Here is a 25,342-nt window from a genome sequence, read left to right on the forward strand (position 1 = left end):
TCCCTGCTGAGCAAGGAGCCTGATGTGGGACTCGATCCCAGGACACCGGGATCATGACTTGAGCCAAAGGCAGACGCTTAACTGACCTAGCCGCCCAGGCATCCCTTAGTTTTTCAGTTTTAGATGTATATTGCCTTTCTGCTGTAGGAGATAAGGATTTGCTTTTTTATTTTTATTTTTTTTGTTAGAAACCTGCCTTTTCCTCTCCCTTGCAAGGGTTTTAGGATCTTTATCCCAGTATTAAAAAGTTTCACAGTGATGAACCTTGTGTGGGTCTTATTTATTTAGAGTTATATACTAATTTCAACCTGAAAATACATATCCTTTGGTTGTAGGGTTTTTGTTGTACTTTATTCCCTTCATTTTTTTCTGTGTGTTCTTTTTGAAGTCCTGTTTTTGTTTTTTGTTTTTATAAGGAATAACATTAAAAAGAATTTTTTTTTTTTTTCAGTAATCTCAACACATAACATGGGGCTTGCACTCACTACCCCAAGATCAAGAGTCCCATGCTCCACCAGCTGAGCCAGCCAGGTGGCCCCGAAGCCCTGTTTTTGTATAGGACTTCCCACATCAGTATTTTTCTTTAGTATTTTCCTTTTTTTTTAGTTTTATTTTTTGGGATATTTCCTCTATCTTCTGTTTATCTTCTAGCCCTTCTATGGATTTTTTTGATATCTGCTATCATATTGTTAATTTCTAAGAACTTTTTTTGTCTCTGTATGTTCCCTTTTTTGTTGAATTTTGTTTTTGGTTCATAGATAAAATATTTTTGTTTAAATCTCTTGAGACTATTCATTAAGTTTTCTTCTTTTGTCTCTTTTTCTTTTGAGTTTTTTTTTTTTGTTTTAGTCTTTGACTTCAGAGGCTTTCTTTAAATGCCTTAGGATTTTTGGCTGTTTAAGTGAAAGGCATTAAAATACCAGATGGAAATTCTGTTGGCATGGGAAAACCTTACCAAATTGTGGACTTCACTATAGGTGATAAAAGCTGTTGCATAGGGAGGGGCCTGATATCATCATTTATAGAGCTTTTCTGTTGTGGTGGTCAGTTTCCCCAGAGAGAAATACTCCAATCTCCTAAGAGGGGTGGGGTTGGAGAAATAGCTGAGAATATTGCTTAATCCTCATGTTTTCACTTTAGTATTTATTCACTCAACTCTGCTTGGTGGCTATGAAACCAGGGTCCAAACCTCCCCAAAGAATAAACTGGCTTTCTTCCGGAGGGGAGGTAGAAGTGGGGTAGTGGTAGCCTGATTGTGTGGCTAATGCCTGTGTCTTTTTAGGTACTTGGTGCCTCTAATTTTTGAGTGTTTCTGGAATTTTACGGAATTACTTTTCTCTTAGTTTGCTTCCTATTAGGTTTTAGCTTTCTTTGCTCCTCTAAGTTATATATCATCTATCTGGTGTCCAGGTTGTAAAATTTGGGATCTATTATCTGTTTTCTATGTCCTCTGAAATTTATGTCTTTTAAAATTTATTTATTTAAATTAAAGTTTTTATTTATTTATTTTTTTTAGTAATCTCTACACCTAATGTGGGCCTTGAATTCATGGCTTTGAGGTCGAGTTGCGTGCTCTTCTGACAGCCAGGCACCCCTGTGTCTTTTTTAAAATCTTTATTTATTTATTTATTTATTTGGAAGATTTTATTTATTTATTTGACAGAGAGAGACATAGTGAGAGAGGGAACACAAGCAGGGAGCCCGTTGCGGGACTCAATCCCAGGATCCTGGGATCATGACTTGAGCCTAAGGCAGATGCCTAACGACTGAGCCATCCAGGTGCCCCCCCCTTTTTAAATCTTTATAATAACTTAGTGGGATTTGGGAGCCTATGGAGATAATTACATATATTCAATTTAGAATCTCCTATTCATGTTTCATCCCCCTCCAGTCTGGCTTTTGCCCCTATTGTCCTACTAAAATAGGTCATCATAGTCATCAGGTACTTCCCCGCCCCAGTTTTATTGCGATATAATTGACATATAACATTCTGTAAGCTTAATATATAAAATGTGATGATTTGATACACATCTATTTTGCAAAAGGTTTGCCACACTAAGGTTGGTTAATATTTCCTTCACCTCACATAATTACCTTTTTGTTATTATTACCAGGAGCTCATGAAAGCACTGCTGTCCTAGCAGCTTTGAAGTATACAGTACAGTAGTGTTAAACTATAATCACCATGCTGTACATTAGATCCCTGGAACTTACTCATCTCATAACTGGAGGTTTGTACCCTTTGACCAATATCTCCCTATTTGCCCCACCTCTCAACCCTTGGCAAACAACATTCTCCTCTCTACTCCTATGAGTTTGGTGTTTTTTAGATTCCACATATAACGAGATTATACAGTTTTTGTCTTTCTCTGTCTGACTTATTTCACTTAGCATAATGCCGTACAAGTCCGTTCATGTTGTCACAAATAGCAGAATTACCTTTTCATGGCTGAATAATATTCCTTTGTGTATATATACAACATTTTCTGTCTTTATCCTTCAGTGGACGCTTAGATTGGTTCCATGTGTTGGATATTGTGAATACTGTTTCAGTGTACATGGAACTCCAGATATCTCTTTGAGAAAGTGATTTTATCTCCTCTGGATATATACCCAGAAGTGGGATTGCTGGATCTAATGGATTTCTCTTTCTTTCTTTTCTTTCTTTTCTTTCTTTTCTTTCTTTCTTTCTTTCTTTCTTTCTTTCTTTCTTTCTTTCTTTCTTTCTTTCTTTCTTTCTTTCTTTCTTTCTTCCTTTCTTCCTTTCTTCCTTTCTTCCTTTCTTCCTTTCTTCCTTTCTTCCTTTCTTCCTTTCTTCCTTTCTTTCCTTTCTTTCCTTTCTTTCCTTTCTTTCTTTCCTTTCTTTCTTTCTTTCTTTCTTTCCTTCCTTCCTTCCTTCCTTCTTTCTTTCTTTCTTTCTTTCTTTCTTTCTTTCTTTCTTTCTTTCTTTCTTTCTTTCTTTCTTTCTTTCTTTCTTTCTTTCTTTCTTTCCTTCCTTCCTTCCTTCCTTCCTTCCTTCCTTCCTTCCTTCCTCTTTCTCTCTTTCTCTCTTTTTCTTTCTTTTCTTTCTTTTTCTTTCTTTTCTTTCTTTAGGATTTTATTAATTTTTTGAGAGAGAGGGAGCATGCTCACTTGTGAGTGGGGGAAGGGCAGAGGGAGAAGGAGAGGGAAAGAATCTCAAGCGGACTCTGCACTGAGCATGGAGCCTGATGGGGGGCTTGATCTCACAACCCTGAGTTCATGAACTGAGCTGAAATCAGGAGTCAGATGCTCAATGGACTGAGCCATCCGGGTACCCCATGGATTTCTATTTTTAATTTTCCTCCTTTTTTTTAATTTTTAATTTTTAAAAGATTTTATTTATTTATTTGTCAGAGAGAGAGAGAGAGCACAAGCAGGGGGAGCGACAGGCAGAGGGAGAAGCAGGCAGAGGGAGAAGCAGGGAGCCTGATGCAGGACTCAGTCCCAGGACTCTGGGATCATGACCTGAGCCGAAGGCAGACGCTTAAAACTGACTGAGCCACCCAGGTGTCCCTATTTTTAATTTTCTGAGAAATCTCTATACTGTTTTCCATAATGGCTGTACCAATTTACATTCCTACCAGTGGTGCACCAGAGTTCCCTTTTCTCCACATCCTTGCTAACATTTGTTGTCTCTTGTTTTTATGATAGTCATTCCAACAGGTGTGAGGTGAAATTTCGTAGTGGTTTTGATTTATGTTTCCCTAAGGATTAGTGACATTGAGCACTTTTTCATGCAGCTGTTGGCCATTTGTGTGTATTCCTTGGAAAAATGTCTTCAAGTTTTATGCCCATTTTTTAATTAGATTTTTTTGCTATCGATTTCTATGAGTTCCTTATGTATTTTGTATGTCAACTCCTCATCAGCTATGTAGTTTGCAAATATTTCTTTCATTCAGTAGGTTGCCTTTTCATTTTGTTGATGGTTTCCTTCTCTGTGTAAAAGCTTTTTATTTTGGGCGTCTGGGTGGCTCAGTTGGTTAAGCGACTGCCTTCAGCTCAGGTCATGATCCTGGAGTCCCGGATCGAGTCCTGCATCGGGCTCCCCGCTCGGCAGGGAATTTGCTTCTCCCTCTGACCCTCTTCCTTCTCGTGCTCTGTATCATTCTCTCGCTCTCAAATAAATAAATAAAATCTTTAAAAAAAAAAAAAAAGCTTTTTATTTTAGTGTAGTCCTAAAAGTTTATTTTTGCTTTTGTTTTCTTTGCCTCAGGAGAAGACTAATTTTTTTTTTTTTTAAATGGTGCTAAGGCCGATGTCAAAGAAATTACTGCCTATGTTTTCTTCAAGGAGTTTTACAGTTTCATGTCTCACATTTAGATATTTAATCCATTTTGAAATTATTTATTTATTTTAAAAGATTTTATTTATTTATTTGACAGAGAGAGACAGCGAGAGAGGGAACACACGCAGGGGGAGTAGGAGAGGGAGAAGCAGGCTTCCCATAGAGCAGGGAGCCCGATGCGGGGCTCGATCCCAGTACCCTGGGATCATGACCTGAGCTGAAGGCAGCTGTTTAATGACTGAACCACCCAGGTGTCCCCATTTGGAATTTGTTTTTGTGTTTTGTTTTAAAGATTTTATTTATTTATTTGTCTGAGAGAGCACACAAGCAGGGGGAGCAGCAGGCAGAGGGAGAAGCAGGCTTCCCGCAGAGCAAGGAGCCCGATGTGGGACTTGATCCCAGGACCCTGGGATCATGACCTGAGCCAAGAGCAGACGCTTAACCAACTGAGCCACCCAGGCGTCCCTTGAATTTGTTTTTGTGTATGGGTCTAAGAAAGTGGTCCAGTTTCATTTTTTTGCGTGTAGCTGTCCAGTTTTCCCAGCAACATTTATTGAAGAGACTGTCTTTCCCCTGTTCTGTATTCTTGCCTTTTTTGTCACAGATTAATTGACCATATAAGCGTGGGTTTATTTCTGGGCTCTCTGTTCTGTTCCATTGGTCTGTGTGTCTATTTTGTGCTGGTACCAAACTGTTTTGATTACTACAGGTGTGTATGTATGTATGTATGTATGTATGATGACTATAGCTTTTTAAATAGTTTGAAATCAGGAGGTGCGATGGGGCCTTTAGCTTTGTTCTTTCTCAAGATTGTTTTGGCTATTTGGGATCTTTTGTGGTTCCATATGAATTTTAGAATTGTTTTTTCTGTTTCTGTGAAAAGTGCCATTGGAATTTTGATAAGGATTGCATTGCATCTATAGATGGCTTTCAAGATAGATCTCAACAATCTTAATTCTTCTGATTCATAAACAGGGATATCTTTCCATTGTGTCTTCTTCAGTTTCTTTTAACAATGTAGTTTTCAATGTACAGATCTTTTACCTTCTTCTTTAACTTACTTTTATGTATTTTATTGTTTTTGATTTTTTGTTAATGGAATTGTTTTCTTTCTTTTTTTAGATAGAATATAGAAATGCAACTGATTTATTAATGTTGGTTTTGTATCCTGAAACTACTCAATTGACTTATTAGGTCTCACTTTCTTGGTGGAGATTTATGATTTTTATATACAAGATATGTCATCAGTGAACAGTTTTATGCCCTCCTTTCTGATTTGGATGCCTGTATTTCCTTTTTTGGTGGGGGGATTGCTGTTTATTTATGACAAATATTCCACATTCGTGATCCTCTCCAGTCAGAAGTTTTCTTTTTTTTTTTAAGTTTTATTTATTTATTTATTTTAAAGATTTTATTTTTATTTATTTGAGAGAGAGAGAATGAGAGATAGAGAGCACGAGAGGGAAGAGGGTCAGAGGGAGAAGCAGACTCCTCGCTGAGCAGGGAGCCCGATGTGGGACTCGATCCTGGGACTCCAGGATCATGATCTGAGCCGAAGGCAGTCGCTTAACCAACTGAGCCACCCAGGCGCCTAAAGTTTTATTTATTTAAGTAATCTCTACATCCCACATGAGGCTGGAACTCAAGACCCTGAGATCAAGAGTCGTGTGCTCCTCTGACTGAGCCAGCCAGGCGCCCCAGTCAGAAGTTCTTTGAAACCATGCTCTTGGCCTTGGCCAGTCAGAGGATGAAGTCATCTGACTCACCCATCCTGCGAATCACCCCACAGATAGTGTAGGTTTTAAACTGGCCGTTGAACCCCCCTGTCACCTTGTCAGCCTTGGCCCTGTTCTTCTGGATGGACGCGTGGTCCTTGGCACTGATGATGTGGTTGCTGGAGGAGTACTTTTGCAGCATGAACAGGTCCATGAATATGCTGGCATCATTCTGCATGTCAAGGGCATGCCTGCTGCCACCCTGGATACCTTTCTTTTTCTAGCCTACTTGCAATGGCTAGGACTTCTAATACTCTATTGAATAGGAGTGGTCAGAATGGGCACCCTTGTCTTGTTCCTGATTTTTGAGGAAAAGCTTTCAGCCTTTCACTGTTGAGTATATTAGCTGTGGGCTTTTCATATATGGCCTTTATTATGTTATGTTCCTTCTATATCCAATTTATTGAGCATATCTATCATGAAAGGATATTGAATCTTGTCAGTTGCTTTTTCTGTATTGAGACGATCGTATGATTTTTGTCTTTCATTCTGTTAATGTGGTATATCACATTTATTGATTTCTGTATGTTGAAATATCCTTGCATCCCAAGGGTAAATCTGACTTGATCATGGTATATGGTCTTTTTAATGTGCTGTTGAATATTTTGCTAGTATTTTGTTGAGAATTTTTGAGTCTTTATTCATCAGAGATTTTGGTCTGTTGTTTTCTCAGTGTCCTCATCCAGCTTTGAAATAGTGTAATGCTGGCCTCACAAAATGAGTTTGGGAATGTTTCCTCCTCTTCAGTTTTTGGAAGAGTTGAGAAGAACTGGTGTTAATTTTTCTTTAAATGTTTAGTAGAATTCTCCCATGAAGCTGTGGTCCTGGGTTTTTCTTTATTGGGAGGTGTTTGATTACTAATTCAATCTCCTCAGTTGTTACTGGTCTATTCAGATTCTCTGTGTATTTTGTTTGTTTGTCTGTTTTTATGATTAAGACTTGGTAGGTTATATGTTTCTAGGAATTTATCTATTCTAGGTTATCGAATTTGGTGGTATATAATTGTTCATGGCAATCTCTTATGATCCTTTGTATTTCTGTGGTATCAGTTGTAATGTCTCTTATGTATAATTTTGAGTTCTCTTTTTCTTGGTAAGTCTAGCTAATGTGTTGTCAATTTTGTTTATCTTTCCAAAAAACCAGGACTTATTTTCATTGAGCTTTTTCTCTTGTTTATTCTCTATTTTATTTATTTCTGTTCTGATCTTTGTTCTCTCATTTTTTCTGTTAACTTTGGGCTTAACATTGTCTTTCTCTAACTTCTTGAGGTTTTTTGAGATTTTTTTTCTTAATGTAGGCATGTATTGCTATAAACTTCCCTCTTTGCATTATTTTTGCTGCATATCATGAATTTTGGTATGTTGCATTACCATTTTTGTTTAGACCTTACAAATTTCATCTTTGACTCATTAGGTTGTTCAGGAGTGTATTGTTTAATTTCCACATATTTGTTAATTTTCTAATTTTCTTCCTGTTACTGATTTCTAGTTTCATACCATTTTGGCCAGAAAAGATACTTGGTATATGATTTCAGTATTTTTGAATTCATCAGGACTTGTTTTGTGATTTAATACAGGCTGTATGCTGGAGAATGTTCCATGTGTACTTGAAAAGAGTGTGTGTTCTACTCTTGGGTGGAATATCCTATATGTGTCTGTTAGGGCCATTTGGTCTTAAGTATAGTTTGAGTCCTGCATTTCTTTTTTTAAAAGACTTTACTTATTTATTTGACAGAGAGAGACACAGCGAGAGAGGGAACACAAGCAGGGGGAGTGGGAGAGGGAGAAGCAGGCTTCCCGTGGAGCAGGGAGCCCGATGCGGGGCTTGAATCCCAGTACCCTGGGATCATGACCTGAGCTAAAGGCAGATGCTTAATGACTGAGCCACCTAAGGCACCCGAGTCCTGCATTTCTGTATTGATTTTCTGCTGGGTGATATTCATTGTTGAAAGTGTGGTATTGAAGTCCCCTACTGTTACTGTACTGTTGTCTGTTTTTTCCTTCAATCTGTTAGTATTTGCTTAATGTACTTAGGTGCTTTGATGTTGGGTACATATATATTTACAATTTTTATATCCTCTGGATGAATTGACTGCCTTATCATTATATAATGATCTTTGTCTCTTGTTACAGTTTTTTTTTTTTTAAAGATTTTACTTATTTATTTGAGAGAGAGAGCAAATGAGAGATAGAGAGCATGAGAGGGAAGAGGGTCAGAGGGAGAAGCAGACTCCCTGCCGAGCAGGGAGCCCGATGCGGGACTCGATCCAGGGACTCCAGGATCATGACCTGAGCCGAAGGCAGTCGCTTAACCAACTGAGCCACCCAGGCGCCCGCTTGTTACAGTTTTTTACTTAAAGTCTATCTTTTCTGATGTAAGTGTAGTTATCTTGCTCTCTTTTTTTCCATTTGCATGGAATATCTTTTTCCAACCCTTCACTTTCTTCTTATGAATCTTTTGTAGGCAACATATAAGTTGGGTCTTGTTTTTTATCCATTCAGCCACTCTGTGCATTTTGATTGGAAAATTGGATCCTTTACATTTAAAGTAATTATTGCTAGGTAAGGACTTATTATTGGCATCTTGTTAATTGTTTCTGGCTGTCTTTTTTTTTTTTTTTTTCCTTAAGTAACTCTACCTGCCAATGTGCGGCTGGAACTCACAACCCCAGAATCAAGATTTGCATGCTCTACCAATGGAGCCAGCCAGGTGTCCCTATTTCTGGCTGTCTTACAGTGCTTTTCTTCCTTCCTTTCTTCATGTCTTTTTTGGTGAATTAATGATTTTCTGTAGTGGTATACTTTGATTCCCTTCTCTTTTTTTTTTTTTAAAGATTTTATCTATTTATTTGAGAGAGAGAGCATGAGAGAGAGCATGAGAGGGAAGAGGGTCAGAGGGAGAAGCAGACTCCCCGCCGAGCAGGGAGCCCGATGCGGGATTCGATCCCGGGACTCCAGGATCATGACCCGAGCCGAAGGCAGCCGCCCAACCAACTGAGCCACCCAGGCGCCCTCCCTTCTCTTTATCTTATGTGTATTTACTCTAAGTTTTTGTTTTGTGGTTACCTTCAGATTTTAAACATCTTAGAGGTAAGAGTCTTTTTTAAGCTGATAACACTTGACTTTGATTGCATATAAAACCTACCCTTTTACCCTTCCCCCAACATTTTATTTTTTTATATCACAGTTTAAATCTTTTTATGTTGTGTATCCATTGACAAATTATTGTAACGATAGCTATTTTTAGTACTATTTTTTTTTTTTAGTAGTCTCCACATCCAATGTGGGGCTTGAACTCAGGACCCTGAGATCAAGAGTCACCATGCTCTATCAACTGAGCCAGCCAGGTGCCCCAGTACTTTTGTTCTTTAACCTTTATGCTAGAGTTAAGTGATAAATACCACTATACTACACTATTAGAATGTTCTGAATCTGATTATATGTTTAGCTTTACCACTGTGTTGTGCATTTTCATATGTTTTCATATTGCCAGAGCATCCTTTCATTTTAGCTCAGTGAATTCCTTTCAGCATTTCTTATAAGTTAGGTTGAGTGGTGATGAATTTTCTTAGTTTTTCTTTGTTAGGAAAAGTGTTTCTCACCTTCATTTCTGCGTAAATTATTCTTGGTTGGCATTTTTCTTCTTTCTTTCATCATTTTGAATATAAGAACCCATTGTCTCCTGGTGGGCAAGGTTTCTGCTAAAACATCCACTAATAGCCTTATGGAGGTTTTCTTGTATGAGAGATTTTTTTTCCTGTTGATTTTTAAAATTAATTAATTTATTTATTTTAAAATTTTATTTATTTAAGGGACGCCTGGGTAGCTCAGTTGGGCGTCTGCTTTCCGCTAGGGTCATGATCCCAGAATTCTGGGATCGAGTCCCGCATTGGGCTCGTTGCTCAGTGGGGAGCCTGCTTCTCTCTCTGCCTCTGCCTGCTGCTCCCCCTGCCTGTGCTGTCTCTCAAATAAGTGGATAAAAATATATATATATATATTTTTAAAGATTTTATTTATTTTTTTGACAGAGAGACAGCGAGAGAGGGAACACAAGCAGGGGGAGTGGGAGAGGGTGAAGCAGGCTTCCCGCTGAGCCTGATGTGGGGCTCAATCCCAGGACCCTGGGATCATGACCTGAGCCGAAGGCTGACGCTTAACTACTAAGCCACCCGGGTGCCCCTGACTAGGTAATTTCAAATGATCACTCTTTGGGCTCACTGATTCTTTTGTTTGATCTAGTCAATAAAGTACTTTTAAGTTGTCAAATCCAGCTAGGTTTCTTTTTGTTTTGTTTGTTTGTTTGACTATTCTCCATTTCTTGAAATACTCTCTTTCCTTGCCTCCGGTTACACAACTACTTTGGGTCTTGCCCTTTTGGCTCTTCTCTTTTGGTCTCTTTGTCAGTTACTTTATTCAATTTCTGATTATTTAGAGTTCTTTAGGTTCTTTAGACCTTTTTACCTTACCTTCTCTCTAAATATACTTTCTTCCTTGATTTTAGTTATTACTATGCTAACAGATTTACAGATTATAATTGCTCTCCTCTGTGTATCCAACTGCCTAATTGATATTTTTTCTGGAAATCTCACAGATGATTCAAGTTTTTCTTTTTGTTTCGTTGTTCATTTTGTTTTTTGTTTTTTTAAGTAAGCTCTAGGCCCAATGTGGGGCTTGAACCCATGACCCTGAGATCAAGAGTCAAATGTTCTACCGACTGAGCCAACCAGGTGCCCCTCAAATTTAACATATTCAAACTGTAATGCTTACTTTGTAGTCCTCAAATTGCCCTCCCCTAATCTCTACAGTGTTATAAATGATACTGCCATCCATCCAGTTACTCAAGCTGTCCTTGCCTACGTCCAATCTATAAACTAGTCCTGTTGATTCTACCTATAAACTAAATCTCAAATCTTTCCTTTTTTTTTTTTTTTTTTTTAATCTTTACTGCCATCTCTCCAGTTATAGACTGCATTGTTTCTTGTTTGGGTACTATAGTGACTGCCTAATTGATCTTCCCATTTCATCTCCTGCCTCACTCTAATTTGTTCTTCCCATAGTAGCCACAGTAATATTTTCAAAACATTGATCAGATCTTATAACTTCTTTCTTGCATAAAATTATTCACCAACGGTCTAATGTGTTCAGAATGAAAACCAAGTACTTCAACACAGGCTGGAGGCTCTGTGTCCCTCTCCCTCCTTAATTACACTCTAACTTAACTAGCCTTCTGTTCCTTTTAGATTCATTTGAAAGTCCCACCTTATGGGGCGCCTGGGTGGCTCAGTCGGTTAAGCGCCTCTGCCTTCAGCTCAGGTCATGATTCCGGGGTCCTGGGATCAAGCCCTGCATCGGGCTCTCTGCTCAGCGGGGAGCCTGCTTTTCCCTCTCCCTCTGCCTGCTGCTCCCCCTGCTTGTGTTCTCTCTCTCTCTCTCTTTCTGTCAAACAAATAAATAAAATCTTAAAAAAAAAAAGTCCCACCTTATATCTTTTGCCTACATTCCCTGTTTCTGAAATGATCTTCTTTCATTCTCTGAATGGCTAGTTTCTTCTCATCCTTGAAGTTGCACTTAAATATCACCTTTTTGACCAGACTAACTAAAGTAGGTCACAGCTTTCTGTTCTTTTTCTTTTTAGCCCATTTATCACTGGGTAATTATGCAGTTACTTTATGATTATTTGATTAATGTCTTTATCTCCGCTAAATGCTAAATTTCATTAGGACCAAGACTCTCTCTGGTATAGCTCAGCATTTTGTCCTTGGTACCTGTCCTTGCCAGGTACTCTAAAGCAGGCATTCAGTATTTGTTGAATAAATAGATGTGAACTCTTTTTATATCTCAGGCACTATTGTAAGAGCCTTACATGTATTTATTTTCATCTCCATAACAATTTTATTGCATAGGTGCTGTTACTGTCCCCATTTTACAGTAAGGTTAGGCAGCTAATCCAGAGTCACACAGCTAGGACATGGCCACACTAGAATTAAACCAAAGTCTTTGTAATTTTTGAGCCTGTGTTTATTTTTTTATTTTTTTGAGCCTGTGTTGTAACCACTTTCTGCTAGTTAATGGGATCTATAATCAAGAAAAAAACATTTAGTAAACATTGATTCATTGCCTGCTTAATTCCTAAATGAATAGTGAATAATTGAGTGCCTATATAAAAACTGAATCTGATTTTTCCTCATTTGTAAAATAAAGAAAATGATTTTTTTTGGTTGTTAACCCAAGTTGAATTATTATTAAATCATTATTTTATAATTATAGGATTTGCAAACTGGGAGAGCCAGGCATGCTAACATTTTACCCCCCCCCATTTCAACTACCAAAAATAATACTTGCCTTGCCCTTAAAGAATGTTGTGGTTTGGGGCACCTGGGTGGCTCAGTCGTTGGGCATCTGCCTTCAGCTCAGGTCATGATCCCAGGGTCCTGGGATTGAGCCCTGCATCGATCAATTGGGCTCCCTGCTCAGCGGGGGGCCTGCTTCTCCCTCTCCCACTCCCCCTGCTTGTGTTCCCTCTCTCACTGTGTCTTTCTCTCTCTGTCAAATAAATAAATAAAATCTTTAAAAAAAAAGAATGTTGGGGTTTGAGGGGTTTCAGGTTGAAGCATTCCTCTTCCTCCAATCCACATGAGAAATAAGAAAGTTTGAGAGATAGAAATGAAAACAATACTTTTATTATTAATAAAACTAATATTCAAGAAGGTAGCTTATATCTGTGGGCCAGTGGGTTTCTAATACTACCCCAGAATTGACAGATTTATCTACCTAGATATAGCAATGATTAAAACAAAGGAAATGGAAAGCTATGGACTTCCCCATCTGGTGGGGATGTAAAACTTTAAAACTTAACCAGTGTGGAGGGGCACCTGAGTGGCTCAGTTGGTTAAGCAACTGACTCTTGGTTTCTGCTCAGGTCATGATCTCAGGGTCTTGAGATCAAGCCCCATGTTGGGCTGCTCGATGAGCATGGAACCTGCTTGGATTCTCTCTCTCCCCCTCTCCCTTTGCCCCTCTCCCCACTCATGCTCTTTCTCTAAACAAAAAAAAACCATTGTGGAGTAGCAAAGCTGAATGTGTACAGGCATACCTCATCCTATTGTGCTTCACTTTATTGTTCTATGCAGGTATTGTGTTTTTTACAAATTGAAGATTTGTGGCAGCCCTGTGTTAAGCAACTTGGCACTATTTTTCCAATAGCATTTGCTCACTTCGTGTCATTTTGGTAATCTTAGCAATATTTCAAATTTTTAAATTTGTTATTGTTTATGTAATCTGTGATCAGTGATCTTTGATGTTACTATTTTAATTGTTTTGGGGTGCTGTGAACCCATATAAGGTGGTGAACTTAATTGATAAATATTGTATGTGATCTGATTGCTTCATTGGCTCTTCCCCCATCTCTCTCCCTCTCCTTAGGCTTTCAAATAAATAAATAAAACTTTTTAAAATGAAGAGTCAGGGCACCAGGGTGGCTCAGTTAGTTAAGCGACTGCCTTCGGCTTGGGTCATGATCCTGGAGTCCTGGGATCGAGTCCCACGTCAGGTTCCCTGCTCAGCAGGGAGTCTGCTTCTCCCTCTGACCCTCCCCCCTCTCATGCTCTCTCTCTCTTTCTCTCGTTCTCTCTCTCAAATAAATAAATAAAATCTTTAAAAAAAATAAAATAAAATGAAGAGTCAAAAAATGACACCAAAGGGGAGGGGGTTAGGGGAATGGGGTATTTTTTAAAAAGATTTTATTTATTTATTTGCCAGAGAGAGAGAGAGAGAGCAAGCACAAGCAGGGGGAGCAGCAGGCCGAGGGAGAAGCAGAAGCAGGCTTCCCGCTGAGCAGGGAGCCTGATGCGGGACTCCATCCCAGGACCCTGAGATCATGACCTGAGCTAAAGGCAGACACTTAACCGACTGAGCCACCCAGGTCATCCCTTGAAGACGTTTTAGAAATTGATTTTTCTTTTTTTAATAATTGGGGTTAATTATTGACCCTGCTTATAGTTTGTGAAAGCCATTGCTTTTTCAAAGAAATAACAATGGGAAGGGTGTGTGAGCCAGATGATCCTGCATTAAGAATAAGATTCTGCTATTGATTAATTATGTGAACTTGGGAAAGTAACAAAGTCCTCTGAATCTCAGTTTCCAAATCAATAAAAACCAAAATGTAAATGATACTGGTCTTATTATCTTCTTCGTAAGAATTATATTAGATAACAAAATCCTCTAGGGTTTGGAATATAGTAGATAGCCAGCAATGTTATTTTGCCTTCTCTTTGCCTGACAAAAAGATAATAAAATAATAGGTCAATTGCAATTTTCTTGTATTCGCTTTTCCAGTTTTTTTGTGTGTTTTATTTTGTTTTGTTTGTAGATTAACTTCAGTAGTCACTTTTGAGAGCGTAGGCCAGGGGCACTTTTACATTGTCACTATTTTTTGTTTTGATTTTTTCTATGTCATTATTCTGTTTTTGCATTACATTTTATGCCCGTTGAAGGCCAGTCTTTTCTTATTTTGCATTTCTTCATAGCATCTCCACATGTTACATTACATAAAATACAACAATAATTGTTCAGTTATATATATTTATTATTTTTTTAGAGAGGGGGGAGGGGTCGAGGGAGAGAATTTTAAGTAGGCTCCATGCCCCACATAGAGCCTGATGGAAGGCTCGGGCTCCATCTCACAACCCTGAGATCATGACCTGAGTCAAAATCAAGAGTTGGACACTTAGGTGATGGAGCCACCCAGGCGCCCTAATTGTTCAGTTATAGCTTCTTGTTTTTATTCTCCAAATAGTAGGCACTTAATAAATGTTTTTTGAATGATTTAATATTTATACTACTGTGTATCAACCAACACAATTTCCTTAACAAATAAATTGCAAAAGAAAAAAAGGAATGAATAGGGAACCTATTGATTAAGAGGTGTCAGACATAGCAACCAGTCACAGTATGTGGACCTTATTTGGATCCTTTGGATCCTATTTTCTTTTTTTTTTTAAGATTTTATTTATTTGATGGAGAGAGACAGCGAGAGAGGGAACACAAGCAGGAGTGGGAGAGGGAGAAGCAGGCTTCCTGCGGAGCAGGGAGCCCGATGCAGAGGTTGATCCCAGAACCCTGGGATCATGACCTGAGCTGAAGGCAGACGCTTAATGACTGAGCCACCCAGGCACCCCTGGATCCTATTTTCAAACAAATAAACTTCAAGATGAGACAAAACAAAAATTTGACATCTGTGAGACAATGGAAGTTTTTCTTTCTTTTTTTTTTTTTTTTTTAAGTAAGCTCTATGCCCAATGTGGGTTCAAACCTAAAACCCCAAGGTCAAGAGTCATATGCTCTACCACCTGTGCCAGCCAGACACCCCAGGAATTATTAATTTTTTAGGTGATATAATATTGTGCTTTGTTTTATAAAAAAGATTTTTTTTCAGGGCCACCTGGCTGGCTCAGTTTGAAGAGTGTACAACTCTTGGTCTCAGGTTTGTGAGTTTGAGCCCCACATTGGGTGTAAAGACTGCTTAAGTAAGTAAATAAATAAACTTGAAAAAAATATTTTTTTCCGGGTTACATGCTGAAATATTTTAGAACGACATGATATATTTAGTATTTGCTTTGAAATCCTGTGGGAGGTGGGGAAATAGGTAGAGCTACAGATGAACATAGGGGAAGGGAAGGAAAAAGAAAAGATAAAAACAGAGAGGGAGGCAAACCATAAGAGACTTTTTAAAAAAATATATATTTTATTTATTTATTTGACACAGAGAGAGAGAGAACAGGAGCAGGGGGAGTGTCAGGCAGAGGGAGAAGCAGGCTTCCCCCCTGAGCAAGTAGCCCGATGTGGGGCTTGATCCCAGGACCCTGGGATCATTACCTGAGCTAAAGGCAGATGCTTAACTGACTGAGCCACCCAGGTGCTGCAGGAGACTCTTAACTCTAGAAACAAACAGGGTTGCTGGAAAGGAGGTGGATAGGGTGATGGGGTAACTGGGTGGTGGGCATTAAGGAGGGCACTTGATGAGCACTGGGTGTTATATGCTACTGATGATCACTAAATTCTACCCCTGAAACTAATAATTCAGTATGTTAACTAAATTGAATTTAAATAAAGAATTAAAAAAGAAAAAGAATTTTCTCCTCCTCTTTTGGGGAACTTATCCCTTTGTCTTGAACAGTGCCAGGATTAGGGGCACTAAACCCCTGTGCAGTCGAAAATCCAGGTATAGCTTTTGACTCTCCCAAAACTTAACTACTAATAGCCTACTGTTGACCAGAAGTTTTACCAATAACATAAATGGTTGATTAATACATATTTTGTATGTGATATGTATTATATGCTGTATTCTCACCATAAAGTAAGCTAGAGAAAAGAAAATGTTATTAAGAATATCATAAGGAAGAAAAAAGACATTTACAGTACTGTACTGTATCGAAAAAAATCTGCATATAAGTGTACCTGCACAGTTCAAACCTGTGTTGTTTAAGGATAAACTGTAATTGGTTTTTGAAATTCAGTGTTCAGTTTAGCAGTAAGTCCTCACCTCCACACCTTACCTCCAACCTCTGCGCCATTCCAATTGTAGTTTAAGGTCTTGAGTTTGATAAAGTAGGTTAACACTTTGCTAAGGACTAGTTTTGTTCATATTACTGTCTTTTTAAGATTTAAGGTATTTTAGGAATTAGAAGATCATGGATCCAGGACTTAGGCTATATAGACTCAACTGTTTTAATGTTCTATCCTACCTTTTTTTTTTTTTTTTTTTTTAAGATTTATTCACTTGAGAGAGAGAGAGTGAGCACAAGCAGGGGTTGGGGACAGGAGCAGACTCCCCACTGACCCAGGAGCCCGACACAGGGCTGAGTCCCAGGACACTAGGATCATGAGCTGAGTGGAAGGCAGATGCTTAACCGACTGAGCTACCCAGGTGCTCCAATATTCTATCCTACTTAAAAAAATAGTATGTCAGATTTTTTTTTTTTTTTAAGATTTTACTTATTTGAGAGAGGGGGAGGAAGAGAGAGAGAGAGTGGACAAGCAGGGGGAGCTGCAAAGGGAGAGGGAAAAGCAGACTCCCCACCCAGCACGGAGCCTGACGCCAGGCTTGATCCCAGAACCCTGGGATTATAACCTGAGCCGAAGGCAGACACCCAACCAACTGAGCCACCCAGGTGCTCCTGTCAAAATTTTAAGAGACTTTTATTTATTTATTTTAAAGTAAGCACGGGGCACTTGGCTGGCTCAGTCAGAAGAGCATCTGACTCTTGATCTCGAGGTCTTGGGTTTAAGCCCCACATTGGGTGTAGAGAGTACTAAAAAAATAAACTTAAGAAAAAATCTCTACACCCAATGTGGGGCCCAAACTCAAGACCTGAGATCAAGAGTTGGATGCTTGGGGTGCCTGGGTGGCTCAGTTGGTTGAGTGTCTGCCTTTGGCTCAGGTCATGATCTCCGTGTCCCTGGATTGAGTCCCATGTCGGGCTCCTTGCTTGGCAGGGAGCCTGCCTCTCCCTCTCTCTCTACCCCTCTGCTTGTTCGCTCACTCTCTCTCTCAAATGAATAAATAAAATCTTAAAAAAAGAAAAAGAGTTGGATGCTCTACTGACTGAGCCCATCAGCTGCCCCAACTTTTATTTGTTTTTAAATAGATAATAGATGTAGGGACTTGGTGTAAAACAAAAGGTTCAGGCAGAGGCTGCTGGGAAGATGGCGGAGTAGGAGGACCCTGGGCTCACCTCTTGCCACGTGGCAACCTAGAGAACACCCACATTGGCATAAATAACTCAGAAAGTGACTCGAAGACTGGCAGAACAGACTCTCTGCAGCCTGGCACAGACAAGAGGCCACAGCGAAGTAGATCCACCTACTCTGATACGTTCTTGGCAAGATCCCATCAAAGCAATGCCAGAGGCCTGGCAGTGTGCAAGCAGCCCAGACAAGGGTCAGCAGCACTCCAAAGTGAGTCATGCTCCAGGGGGAGAAGATAACCACACACCAATCTGACTGTGACCCCAGCAGTGGGCTGGGGGGCAGGCAGTTGGTCTGACTATAGGCTCCCCACCCCCCACCAATAAAAGCTTCTCAAGGAACAACACAGGGAAAATGCCCTGCAGTTTGGTGCTCCTTCATCTCTGGCAAACACTTGGTCTGACTCAACTCAAGCCCAAGGCGTCCCTGGACCGGCCCACTAACACCACAGGCACCAGACTCTGCCTGCAACAGGGTAAAGAGAGCCTTTGTAGGCTGGACTGAAGGCAAACACATCCCAGCCACAACAGGAGGGTGCACGCGACACACAAGGAGACACCCTGAAGCACTATTTTCTGGTGAAGACATTGTACTGTGGGGCACTCCAAGACCTCTTCTTCATAAAGCCACTACTTTCAAGTGTGGGAGACGTAACTGACTTTCCTAACATGTGGAAACAGATGCAGCAACAGACAAAATGAGGAGACAGAGGTATATGTTCCAATTGAAAGAGCGGAACAAAATCATAGCAAGAGAGTTAAACAGAATGGAGATAAGTAATATGTCTGATAGTGAATTTAAAGTAATGCTCATAAAGATACTTGCTAGAATTGAGAAAGGAGTGCAGGACCTCCACGAGACCCTCCACCAAGAGACAGGAGACCTAATAAAGAACCAATTAGAGATAATGAACTCACTAAATGAAAATAAAAATAGACCACCTGGAATAAATAGCAAACAAGAGGAAGTAGAAGAACAAATCAGCAGCCTGGAGGACAGAGTAAGGGAAAGTAATCAAGTTGAGCAGATGAGAGGGGAAAAAATATGCAAAATGAGAATAGGCCTAGGGGGGAATGCCTGGGTGGCTCAGTCGGTTGAGTGTTTGCCTTTGGCTTGGGTCATGGTCCCGGGGTTCTGGGATTGGGTCCCACATCGGGCTCCCTGCTCAGTGATGAGCCTGCTTCTCCCTCTGCCTGCTGCTCCCCTTGGTTGTGCTGTCTCTTTCTCTCTGACAAATAGGTGAATAAAATCTTTTTTTTTTTAAAGATTTTATTTATTCATTTGCGAGAGAGACAGAGAAGAGGCAGAGGGAGAGGGAGAAGCAGACTCCCTGCTGAGCAATGAGCCCGATGCGGGACTCGATCCCAGGACCCTGGGATCATGACCTGAGCCGAAGGCAGAGGCTTTACCATCTGAGCCACCCAGGCGCCCTAGGTGAATAAAATCTTAAAAAAAAAAAAAAAAATAGGCCCAGGGAACTCAGCGACACTGTCAAGCATAACAGTCACATGATAGGGATCCCAGAAGGAGAAGAGAGAAAATGGGGCAGATTTATCTGAAGAAATAATAGCTGAAAACTTCCTGAATCTGGGGAAGGAAAGAGAAATCCAGATCCAGGAGGCACAGATAGCCCCCAACAAAACCAATCCAAAGAGTTCTGCACAAGACACAAAGTAAATAAGATGGCCAAAAGTAGTGATAAAGAGGATTTTAAAAGCAGCAAGAGAAAGGAAAGCGGTTACATACAAGGGAAACCTCATAAAACTGTCAGTGGGTTTTTCAGCAGAAACTTTTTCAGGCCAGAAGGGAGTGGCGTGATATATTCAAAGTGCTAAAAGGAAAAAATCTACAGCCAAGACTACTTTATTCAGCAAGGCTTTCATTCACTATAGAAGGTGAGATAGAGTTTCCCAGACAAATAAAAGTTAAAGGAATTCATGACCAGGAGCAAAGCCACCCACGTCCCCATCACAATGATGTCATCGGCCTGTGGGTCCCAAATTCATAGTCCAGCCACCCTCCTGCCTGAGTCAGTATGCATGGCCTGCCACCTGCTCAATGCCAAGTCAACACACCTTCACCTCAGATTGACAAGGACTCAAATTGACACTCTTTCCTTCAAATTCCAGCCCCTGTGCTCAAGTTTGTGCACAAAAGTGGACATAATTATAATAGCAGGGGTGCCTGGGTGGCTCAGTCATTAAGTGTCTGCCTTCTGCTCAGGTCATGATCCCAGAGTCCTGGAATCGAGCCCCACATGGCTCTCTGCTCAGCGGGAAGCCTGCTTCTCCCTCTCCTACTCGCCCTGCTTGTGTTCCTTACTCGCCCTGCTTGTGTTCCCTCTCTTGCTGTCTCTCTGTCAAATAAATAAATAAAAATCTTAAAAAAATAATTATAACAGCAGAATGAAGCAACCCAAATAGTGACACTAATTTTGTGGAATATATAATGGATAAAAGGAGTGTGCTAGGCTGAGAACATCTCCAACAAACACATCAAAGAACAATACATACACATGATTCTGGCTGGTAAAAGAAACCTGAGAAAAATAAAACAAGACAAAATCAGAGAGGGAGACAAACCATAAGAGACTCTTAATCATAGGAAACAAACTGAGGGTTTGCTGGAGGGGAGGGGGTAAGGGGATGGGGTAGTCATAAGAGACTCCATCATAGGAAACAAACTGAGGGTTTGCTGGAGGGGAAGGGGTGAGGGAATGGGGTAACTGGGTTATGGGCATTAAGGAGGGCACTGGATGGAATGAGCACTGGGTATTTTTTTTAAGATTTTATTTATTTATTTGACAGATAGCAAGAGAGAGAGCACAAGCATGGGGGAGCGGCAGGCAGAGGGAGAGGGAGAAGCAGGCTCCCCATTGAGCAGGGAGCCCGATGCGGGGCTTGATCTCAGGACCCTGGGGTCATGACCTGAGCCGAAGGCAGCCGTTTAACCAACTGAGCCACCCAGGTGCCCCTGAGCACTGGGTATTATATAATATTGATGAGTCACTGAACTTTACCTCTGAAACTAATAATACATTATATGTTAATTAATTGAATTTAACTTTAAAAAAAAGAACCCTCCCAAAAAAACAACAACCAAAAAAACCCCCCAAAACCCAAAAGGTTCAAATGGGTATTAATGAAATATAGAAAAAGTCTGTGTTTTCACCCCATACTCCATATACCTAGTTCCTTTCTAGTAGCCATAATTATCAGCTGTTTCTCTTGGATCTTTTTAGAGATACTTGTACGCATATTATATTAGAATTTGTGAGGGCTTTGTGAATTGTAAAAGACAGGCTAGAACAAAGATAAGGACTTGATACACCTGATGTATTACTGGCCGGTTGCATATGTACATTTTATTTTGATCTGGAAATAGACTAGGCACACGTGGGTTAGGCCAGTTCCTTCAGGTGTGTAGTATTGCCAGTATTTATTGTTTGGTGAATCAAAAGTATTTCTATAATGAAAAAAAAAATTCTATAACGACCAGAGGAGCAGAATCTTTTCATGACTTTGAGTCTTAATAAGACCAGATCCCCAATCTGCCAATCTGAGTATTCTTTGAACAGGTAGTGTGAGGGTGGAAAAGAGGAGTGCTGGTGTTTCCTAACTTCCTTTGGGTTTATGATCTATTTCTGGCTAAAATGAAATTGTGTCAAATGATGAAAATATGGTAAATGATGAGGTAGGGTAAAACAGACTATAGGCAGGCATTCTCTTTTCCTATCTTTTCTCTGTCTGAAAGAGCTGTATTGTGGAAGAGGCAGGTACACTTCTCTTTTTGAGCCATGGAGCTCTAATGATGCTGCTATTCTTGTTCACTTTACAGTTCCTTCCCAGGCCATATATTCTCCCGGACACAGATGATCCTCCAGCCAAGCTGAATAGTGGAGTCGTTTGGTAATGCAGAATAACACTCAGTGGGGGCTCAGTTGTGTTCCACACCTATTCTTCCCAAGCAATTGGCTGTTGACGTTCTGACTTCAGCTGCTTAACCCTTAAAGATTCTTCTGTTGTCCTGAGAAGTTATTAAACTCTTTGCTGTACGTTTCCTGGTACATACGAGGTATTACCACACTGACATGTACCCACAAACTGGTGACATAGTTGGTTATTACTTGGGTTGCAGACATGGGCTATGCTCCCTAAAACCACTGTGTCCAAAAGGGCTCTGCCCACCATAGAATTGCCCATATACTTCAGTGGAGGGCTCTTGCTCTAGTTGTTTTCTGTAAGCACCAGTCTATATAAGAGATTTCCTTTTGCGTATTTGAGTCATAGTTCAAATACCTTTGTTCCTTAAATGTTCTACCCTGACTAGACATTACCTATTGCCTGGGAACTTAGAACTCTTCTCTTTCCAGAAGGGAGAAAAACAAAGGATATAGGATCATGTAAAAGGCTGCTTTATGTGTTTACTCAGCTGTTTGCCCTGGTTTGGGTACTTTCAGTATTTGGGTTTTCTATACCTTGGTTCTGCTTCACAAAAAGCAAAGCGATATAACAGAGGGAATGCTGAAATAAGACTGAGCCTCAGTTTCTAAGTTTCAAAAGAGAAGAACATATCCCCTGTTCTGACCTCACAGAGTTGTCAGGAAGATCAAATGAAATCATAAATGTGAAAGGATTTAAGACACTGTTAAAGTTTAGACAAATCGACAGAGAACAGAATTCTGTGTTAAATTGTGCCTTGAGGATTTTTGCACGGTGAGAAGGTTTTTTATTCAGTTTTGAAGAAAGCAGAGTTTCTCAAGAGCTTCTGACATAAATCTTCCACCCGAGTCTTCAAGGTAGAATGGTTGGTTCATCATTCAGGATCCCAAAAGGAAACAGATGGTATATCCAAATTGAGTAATTTGAGAAAGATTTAATAAAGAGACTATTTACAAAGGGGTTTAAGGAAACCAGTGAAAGAGAGCAGAGTACCCTATGGCCACCAATTACAGAGCCTACATTACCTCATTACCTCTAGATCTAATAAAGCTAAGTAGTGAGAGAGATTACCTCAGAATCTGAGAGTAGCTGTATGGAAAGAACTGTGGGCTTCAGTAGCATGCAGCCAAATCGTGGTGCTTTGGCAAGAGCTAGGGAAATAAATACTCTGACTTCATTCTCCTCCTACCCTTTGATCTCCTGCTGGTGTACATCTGGTTAGCCAAATCCAGCTGGAAGCCAGAGGGCAAGGGAGCCTGCGCATGCACTCTATATGGTCAGCTGCCAGGTACACAAAGCAAGGTGGGCAAGAGTGGTGAGTGGATCTGGAAGGGCAAATGGATTCTGGGGCAGTATGCTGTGGCTATATGCTTAACTGAGGATTCTGTAGTTATTGTGGCTGAGGGTTTTTAAATATCAGTCCTGTACTTGAGACCCAGTCTGAGCACCACTTGGTATAAACATAAATAACTCCCTGGAGGCCGTATGGTTGGTGCACCGTACTGTTACCATCTTGGTATTCAAGGGATGTGGGAAACAGATTGCTATCATAGTGGTAAGAGCCATGAAAGAGGAGGAGGAGGAGATGAGCTGGAGGTGATGTCAAGTTTACTTGAGTTAAAAGGAAAGAGTAGAAAGTGCTGACTCAGCTTTTAAAACCAGCTATGGTGGACACATGGTATGTGTTCTCTGGTTCAGGCTCTGCATTTTCCAGAGATGCCTTTTTGTTTTGTTTTGCTGTTAATATTGCTAATGTTTGTTTTTTTAAGGAGAGGAGGAATGTAGGAAATATCCATTTTTTTAAAACTTATTTATTTTTTATTTTTTTAAATTTTTTATTGTTATGTTAATCACCATATATTACATCATTAGTTTTTGGTGCAGTGTTCCATGATTCATTGTTTGTTCATAACACCCAGTGCTCCATGCAGAACGTGCCCTCCTCAATACCCATCACCAGGCTAACCCATCCCCCTACCCCCCTCCCCTCTAGAACCCTCAGTTTGTTTTTCAGAGTCCATCATCTCATATTTATTTTTTTTAGTATTCTCTACACCCAACATGGGGTTCGAACTCACAACCCTGAAATCAAAAGTCGCATGGTCTTCTGACTGAGCCAGCCAAGTGCCTTTCTTGAAATATCCCTTTCTTGCTCTGATATGATTTAATGGTTGATCTATATTTCCACTTGAATTTCAAGAAAATATATTAATCTTAGGACTTTTCTATCTGGAAATGAAGTAGGCTGATGCCAACCTAAGCTGAATTCTGTGCTAGTTCATGCTAGCCTGTGGCTGTTGTTTTTAGTGGTTGGAATGCCCTCTTCTCTCCACCCATCCCCGTCATATTTTTTTTTTAAGATTAGTTATTTATTTATTAGAGAGAACAGAGCCAGTGAGAACATGAGTTGGGGGGAGGGGCAGAGGGAGAGGGAGAAGCAGACTCCCGCTGAGCAGGGAGCCCGATGTGGGGCTTGATCCCAGGACCCTGGGATCATGACCTGAGCCGAAGGCAGATGCTTAACCAACTGAGCCACCCAGGCACCCACACTAATCTATTTTCTGTCTGTATAGACTTGCCTGTTCTAGATATTTCATGTGAATAGAATTGTATAATATGTGCTCCTTTGTGACTTCTTTCACTCTGCATATTTTGAAGGTTCATGGATGTTTTAGCATGTATCTTATTTCATTCCTTCTCATAGCTGAATAGTAGTTTCCTATATGGATATAGTACACTTTATCTATTCGTCAGTTGATAGACATTTGTGTTGTTTCCACTTTTGGCTATTATAAATAATGCTGCTGTGAAATGTGTGTACAGGTTTTGTGTGAGCATATGTTTTCAGTTCTCCTGGGTACATACTTAGGAGTGGAATTGCTGGGTCATGTGATAACTCTGTGTCTAACCATTTTAGGAACCATCAAACTGTTTTTCAAAGCAGCTGTGTCATTTTACGTGCCCACCAGCAGTGTAGAAGAGTTCCAGATTCTTCATATTCTCGCCAACACTTGTTATTGTTGATTATAGCATCAAAATTATTTTTGATTAAAACTGTAATCTTTTTGTTATAGCCATTCTAGTGGATATGAAGTGGTATCTCATTATTACTGTGATTTGCATTTCCCTATGGCTCCCCACGAAAAGTTTAATATCCTACACATCCTTTAAGATACCACCGTCTTTTTTGAGAAACTTTTCCCTCAGGAATTAACTGTCTTTTCTTTCATACTCATACAGTTTTGCTTGGATCCCCATTAGCACACATATTTCATTCTGCTAGTTATCTAGATTGTAAGCTCTGGTTTGTGAATTCCTTAATGGCTCCTTGTGGGTGTGTGTTTAAATTTATTATGAAGTATTTCACTCATACTCTTATGCATTTGTGAGGCTTGCACATAGTTGGTATTCAGATATTTATTGAATGACTCAAATAGTGCAAAGGGTCTCTTTCTCAGGGAAAGTGGACTTTCTCTTATTAAGAGATATTATGATGAAACCAGGGGAATAATGTATTTTAGACAAAAATGTTCAGATATTGGGACGCCTGGCTGACTCAGTCGGGAGAGCATGGGA

General features: G+C 40.0%; 1 protein-coding gene and 1 pseudogene across 2 annotated transcripts in view; one reads left to right on the plus strand and one right to left on the minus strand.

Moving 5' to 3' along the window:
* RBMS2 (RNA binding motif single stranded interacting protein 2) overlaps positions 1 to 25,342 on the plus strand; it is a 65,307-nt gene that overhangs the window by 12,004 nt on the left and 27,961 nt on the right. The gene's annotated exons all lie outside the window — the stretch shown is intronic.
* LOC114215019 (small ribosomal subunit protein eS21 pseudogene) lies at positions 6,047 to 6,235 on the minus strand (annotated as a pseudogene).

The sequence above is a fragment of the Eumetopias jubatus genome, unplaced genomic scaffold (genome assembly GCF_037043125.1).
Source record: "Eumetopias jubatus isolate StellerSeaLion01/CBP00866 unplaced genomic scaffold, mEumJub1_p1.0 scaffold_8, whole genome shotgun sequence".
NCBI classification, from domain to species: domain Eukaryota; kingdom Metazoa; phylum Chordata; class Mammalia; order Carnivora; family Otariidae; genus Eumetopias; species Eumetopias jubatus.